The sequence below is a fragment of the Papaver somniferum genome, chromosome 9 (assembly GCF_003573695.1).
Source record: "Papaver somniferum cultivar HN1 chromosome 9, ASM357369v1, whole genome shotgun sequence".
Classification (NCBI taxonomy): domain Eukaryota; kingdom Viridiplantae; phylum Streptophyta; class Magnoliopsida; order Ranunculales; family Papaveraceae; genus Papaver; species Papaver somniferum.
Genome location: NC_039366.1, coordinates 77,315,639 through 77,322,656, shown reverse-complemented (window position 1 = coordinate 77,322,656; position 7,018 = coordinate 77,315,639). Strand labels below are relative to the sequence as shown.

Below are 7,018 nucleotides of genomic sequence, written 5' to 3'. Positions count from 1 at the left end.
CTATCTAGTTACAGAATAGAAGATCCTAAACATACATGAAAGTCATCATAAGTAGATGTTACTAAACATGTTAAGTGTAGTGTCAAATCATTCTTAAGATAAGGTAATCATGCTTACAGAAAATAGATCATGTTTAGTTGCTGAAATTCTAACAACAATAACTCTAAATCTTATAATAATTAGTATTACATAGTATTACTATTTGTCTAACTTATCCGAAAATTATTGCCTTAATTATATTATCATTTTCATTACTCTTAAGTTAATAGTCCAGTTGGTACACTAAGCCTTAATCTTCTAAATATAAATCTACGTTCACGTAAAAATTGATGTAACAAATTTTATTTATTCATGTTGAACCCGTATACTATATCTTGTTAAATATTGACGTGGTCATTTAATATGATTAAAATTTGAGTTTGCGTAAAATTTTAACGTGTCTTTAGATTTTGCTATTAATGTACGAATTTATTTTCTTTTAATTCTAAAATTACACTAAACATCTGAGTACTATGATTACTATGTCATGTATATTTTGTTTCTTTTTAAAGATTTACTGGATCATCTATTAGACTAAAATAATTACGATACAAAATTATTAACAAGTTGAGTCTTTTTATTTAATACATTATATCCTCACCTTTTTACGTCTAACACCTAATAAGTATTATATTAACTATTTAGTTTAAACGCAAAATATATATTTCTAATTTGTCATTAGTTTAATTTTACAAAATTTAACCGTACATAAACGTTAATAATTTTCCATAGCTATTTAATCATAATCATTATTTTTACCAGTATATATCCTTATTGAAATTTTAGTTAGTTAAATTTAATATGATACTAACTGATAAATGCTAACATTACTATTATTTTCATGTAAGAAATACCAATAGGTCCTAGGAATAATATATTAGAGAGAGTCTAGTCCAACTGACCTAGTCAATTGTCTGATTGGTCATTTTTGGGAAAATATATTATAATTTGGTCCTAGAAATTATGGTTTGGTCCTAGGGTGGACAATACCCACGCGGGATGACGTCATGGATGATGTAATCGTCAAATGGTAGTGGCAGAAATACCCTTTTAATGGGGACCATATATATACTCATTATTAGGAGAGAAGAGAATAATTTTCGGATTTATTTTCTCTCACCTCTTTTTTTTTCCAGATCTACTTTTTCTTGTTCTTCTTTTTTCTTTCTTATTTTTTCTTTCCGCTACTGTTTAAGATTTAGGATGAAGATTTATTTTTAAAGATGGATTTGATTTGAATATAGAAACTGATTTGGTTATTTATTTAAAGATTTTTATTTTTCAGTATAGAGATCTTGATTTGATTATAAAAATCGAAGATGAACTCGTGTTGAAGATGACGAAGACGATGATGATGATGATGATGATGACGAAGATGATGATGAAGACGTGATAATGAAGACGATGATGAAAAAAATCTTCTTCTTCCGTTTTTTCTAAGTTTTGATGATGAAGAGGATGATGAATGATGATGATCTTTTGTGTTCTTCTTCTCTGCTACTATTGCTGTTGTAGAAGAATTTATTTCTGCTGTTGTTGAAGATGACGAAGATGATGATGCTGCAGTTCATTCCATGAATGAACTTTAATTTTTTTAGGTTTTTAACTCTGATTTTTTTTAGGTTTTTATATGGAGTTCATTTCTGGAATGAACTCTGTTTTTTTAGGTTTTTATATGGAGTTCATTTTTGTAATGAACTCTATTTTCTTTAGGTTTTTATATGGAGTTCATTTCTGGAATGAACTCTGGTTTTTTTAGGTTTTTATATGGAGTTAATTTCTGGAATGAACTCTGTTTTTTTAGGTTTTTCTATGGAGTTCATTTCTGGAATGAACTTTTTTTTTAGGTTTTTATATGGAGTTCATTTCTGGAATGAACTCTGGTTTTTTTAGGTTTTTATATGGAGGTCATTTCTGGAATGAACTCTGGTTTATGTAGGTGATTTCTGAAAAAATAAGTAGAAATTAACATGAGTTCATTTTCAAGAATGAACTGCTGCAAAAAAAAAAAAGTAGAAATTAACACGGAAGGGTACTTTTGTCCATTTAATATTTTTAAATAATTTTGGACCAAACAGTAAAGGCGTTTTCCCAAAGGACCAAACTGACTTGGGACCACCTAAAAAAGGACCAAACTATATTTTCCCCTATTTTCATTTATAATTACTATTATAGTGTTTATTATTAACATTGATGGTCGAACTTTTATTCTAACTGCTCTTGCAAATATTATCGAGTCCAAAACTATTATTAACATTTATGTAATTATAAATTGTTGAATCTACGTATAATTCAAGGTATTCGATAAGTTTCTATGTGGCTTTCAAGATCTATCAATAATTCTAATCTCATAATTATTTATTCTAGTATTAGTTTGTCTACGTATTCATACTTTTTAGACTTATTATTCTCTAATCCTTGTTAGCTAAAGTTATTGGTGTACCCTACAATTTTTACTTAATTACATATACAAACAACCAAACAAACAAATCAATCAATCAAATAAATCTTTTAATTATTGATAACTTTTAGTGATTAAGATTTATCTCACAAACCCAACCCAGTTCTAAACTAATCAAGTTCACTAACTGGCACTGACTATTTCTATCTCTTCCCGTGTAAGATCTAATAGTGAGCTCTGATACCAACACTGAAGTGCCCCCAAAGCTAGCAGCTGACTAATCCAAGAGATTATCTAAATAAAGAGGCGGTAACGAATTTAAATCATAAACTTAAACATTCAATTAAGAAATCTGCTACTAATCTTAACCCAAAAACTAGCCCCGCTCAGAAATATATATATATATACAAGAAGTACTCTCAAATGATATATATATATATATATATACAATAGTCATTTGGTTTACAAATATAATATACAACATAATAAACATATCAGAAGTTAACCAACTAACAGACTCAACTCCTCGAAGCTTTCGCTGCGCAACTCTGATCTGTCTCTGAAACTGAAAGTGGGAATGGGTGAGCACATCATCCCTAACAGGGGTGCCCAATAGGAATAACATTTAACTTTAAAGTAATCATAAGCAAGAGTTGGAAAACAATACATGTTTTCCCAAACAATAAAAAATGACCAAGTCATTCAAATAAATAAACATGTATATGGACAAACTCCTTCTTCAAACAATGTATAATATTGATGTCGTTTTGTTCCACACCGAATAATAATATTGTGGTGTATCGCCCTAGCCACGTGCATAAAAACTGAATTCATGTAGATATAAATATGAAGGAGCGTATCATATATACCACAAGTGGAAATTCTCATTTCCCATAACAATTCATAATGACAAACAAAGGATTTCACGTCCTTTCCAAATCGTGGAAAGATTCAACTAATCAGCAGAACAATCGTAATACACTTTAAACAAAGCATGGAATGCACAACTAAACAATGCGTAAGTTTGATAAACATAAATCTTTGTAAAAGAAAACATCAATGGTCACAAAAGAGTTAAATGTATTCCCACCTCTTTTGACGACAAGCCACGCCTACCTCGAGATCCACGATCCACTGGTTCGTCCTTTGTATCGATCGTTGTTAATACAGACTAACTGTTAATCATACAAGAAGTCTAAGAGTTTAGCCAAAAGGGCTCATACAAGGCTCGTAACATAATCTCATACAATTCTCTAGTTATAAGTTTAGTGAACTATCTAATGGTTCTAAGAGCGTCCACAATGGTGCGATCAAAACCAAAGATCAAAGATCAAAAACCACGATCAAATTTGAATTTAATCAGTAGTGTGACGCAACGATAAACGAGTATATTTAGTCGAGCGAAGATATAATCAACGTCTGACAGTGGAGCGTTGATATAGTAAACGCCGGATATGGGACGTTGATATAGCAAACGTTTTATGTGGGGCGTTTATATAGTAAACGCCGGATATGAGGCGTTGATATAGCAAACGTTTTATGTGGGGCGTTTATATAATCCACGCCGGATGGGGCGTTTATATAATGCACGCCCGGACAGGGGCGTTGATATAATCTCCGCACTCCCATATATCGTTTTGCAGTTAGTCAAAATTGTTAAAAGTTAAATCGAATCAAGACCAGCAAGTTAGTAATCGGCTAGTCTGTACTTTAGCTACTAGTGGAGCTATTGTATACAGTGATACAATTGTACGGGTTTTAGTACTTCTAAACTAGACGTGGTATATACTAAAGTCAATTAACTACTAGCTAGCTATATTCTTTAGCTTGAGCACATGTATAAAGCATTAACAAAAATGTACTTAATGGAACATTTTTGTCGACTATTTTTATCATTTCAAAAACATGGTAACAAACATAGAGTATAAGGTATAATGTCCGCCCGGTGTAGGACGTAAGGTTTATGTACGCATGAATGGGGCGTTTATATAATGCACGCCTTAATGGGACGAACATTATACTCACGCCTGTTATCAGGCGGACATTATACTAACGCCCGATCAGGCGGACATTATACTAACGCCCGATCCCGGGACGAGAATTATACCACCGCTTCAGATGAAGCGTGCATTATATAAACGCATGTTAACGGACGAAGATTATAACTTCGCTCGATCAAATTTGGTTTTGGTCGTTGCTCCAGACCAAATATAGTCTCAAATTTGGATTTAGTCTGGTATATGATCTTTAGTCTGTTCGACTGTGTCACGTATCTGGACCATATATTTGGGTTTAGTCGTCCATTGCAGTTGCTCTAAGCTCATTATGTTTCTACACCTTTTCATTCCCTTATTTTAGTATGTCTATAGTTTACTAATTCAATTAGGTTGGTTTTATAGTCTATTAACTAAGTCTTATGAATATCTACAGCTTAGACCACAAAGATCCAATACATACTCATTAGGAAAACTGCCTATAAGCCCAAGCCCAACAAACCGGCCTGTTAAATTAAGGTCCAGTCCACCTGAGTCAACTAACAGTCTCTAACGGTCAACGTCCAGTCTAACAAGGTTAACTAACAGTCAACATCAATAGTCAAGTCAGGGTCAAAGGGTTAACTCGGTCAAATGAGTCAAACTAGAATCGGTCAATAGTCCAACTCGGGTCAAGACAGGTAACTCAATCAGATAAACAATTGAGTCAGCTAAACTGACTAGGATGACTAATAGGTTAAATCTTCTTCACAGGCCAGAGCCATTGCTCAGGCCAAAGAACCATAATGAACAAACATTTGAGCTCTTAACTATATTTCAATTTCAATCTATTCAAACATAATTCTATAATTCAATACAATTGTAATTTAAGCCTACCTGCAATTGCAGTTCCAAGCTTTTACAACAACACTAACAACAACTAACACCAATTCAATCCTCTCATCTAAACCTTAACTGCAACTCACACATCATAACTCAACATTTCAGTTTCATCTACAAATCCTCAATACATAACCATTACACCATGAACAACAACATCACTAGTACTTCAGGCAACCCAACTCAGATCAATTACAACCACAAGCTGCACTCCACAACTTCAGCAGATCACTCATATCCCCTGCAACTTCAACCATACTACTATAACTCTGCAACACTAAGCAGTTCTAATTCCATTCACTCCAAAACACCACAGTTACTCAATTCCATTACCCATTCACCTCACAACTGATTCATACATCTACAACTCAGCAGCAACACAACTCTGCAACTGCAACTCCAGTTCTGCAACAACCGACACACCCATGTAACAAATCTGCCAAATCAATTCAACACCCTCCTTACAAACTGTAATTTGCATTCCTAATTCACCAAATCAATTTCAATTACAGCTCCACCACCAATACACATCTCCTCCCTGTAACATCAACATCATCACCACCACAGCTAACTCATCTCATTAATTCAATAAGAGACCAAACTAAACATACACAGCAGACCCAACCAAGGAACTTCAATTTTCAAACACAAATATACACAACATAAGGACAAATGAATTCCGAAATCTTAAATTCAACTTACCCTTTTCTCCCGAGTCTTGAATCAACACCAATAATAGCTATAACATCTTCTTACTAACATAATCGAGCCCTAGCTGTCAACTCACAATCTTCATCCCCATCATTTATTCTCAGAAGAACCCTAAAATAATTACCAAATTAAAGCTTCTCTGATTCGAACACAAAACAACATGCTAATTCTTTAATTAAACAAAACACATCTCCAATTACTCTGCTAAAACCTCAATTTCATTTTCCAATCCTTCTTTGGTTCATCTAATGAAACCCTAACTCCTCAATTCCACTTCAAACAACCTCACCACTTCAATCGAACGTCAACCCCCTCGTTATTTAACCATTAGCAACTCAATTACCAATTCGAGTCTTAATCTAAAAACCCTAATTTTTGATTATCACAGTAACAACTCCTTCTTTTCCCGTAACAGTAAACAACAATCACCACCACCAGACATCAATCCTTAGCATAACTCCTACGATGATCGATCTCACATACCCAGGAAACTCTCAGAATCGTCGGAGAAGAAAAGAAGAGAAGAGTAGAAGAAGAATGAAGAAGAAGAAAGAAAATGAAAGAAGAAGAGAAAAAAAGATATGAGTTATCTACTCGACATGGGTAGAGATGAGGCCGGCCAGATTTTTTAAAGGCACCCGACCAAAAAATAAGGGCAACCAGGTCGGTCTAAAGAGAATTACTAATTTTCCCTTCATACTCATATGATACCTACTTCTTCGTCTAATATCCGATTGACACGTTCGAGTAGTCCATTCTGCGTAACTTTTCGAGATCTAACCAACGGTACTAGTTTCGTATCTAAATCGTTGTTAAATTAATTTCTATTAATTAACGTTCGTGTTAAACTAATCGAGTTATTATCGGCTAAAACGTCTCTTGACTAGTCTAATAGCGTTGACGAGCTAGAGGGTCCTTACAGTCATACTGCCGAGTCTTGTCCAGGCATAAGGCATAATCCCTTGACTTAGGCATATGCCGCTCCAATCCTATT

The 7,018-nt window shown here is 33.6% G+C and overlaps 1 long non-coding RNA gene across 1 annotated transcript; it reads right to left on the bottom strand.

The window, feature by feature from the left end:
• Positions 1 to 5,230: 5,230 nt before the first annotated feature.
• Positions 5,231 to 6,591, bottom strand: LOC113314401. The gene is made up of 2 exons (XR_003342389.1): positions 6,016 to 6,591; positions 5,231 to 5,851 (listed from the first exon to the last, which is right to left on the bottom strand). It is a non-coding gene; the product is annotated as an uncharacterized LOC113314401 (long non-coding RNA).
• Positions 6,592 to 7,018: the final 427 nt, after the last annotated feature.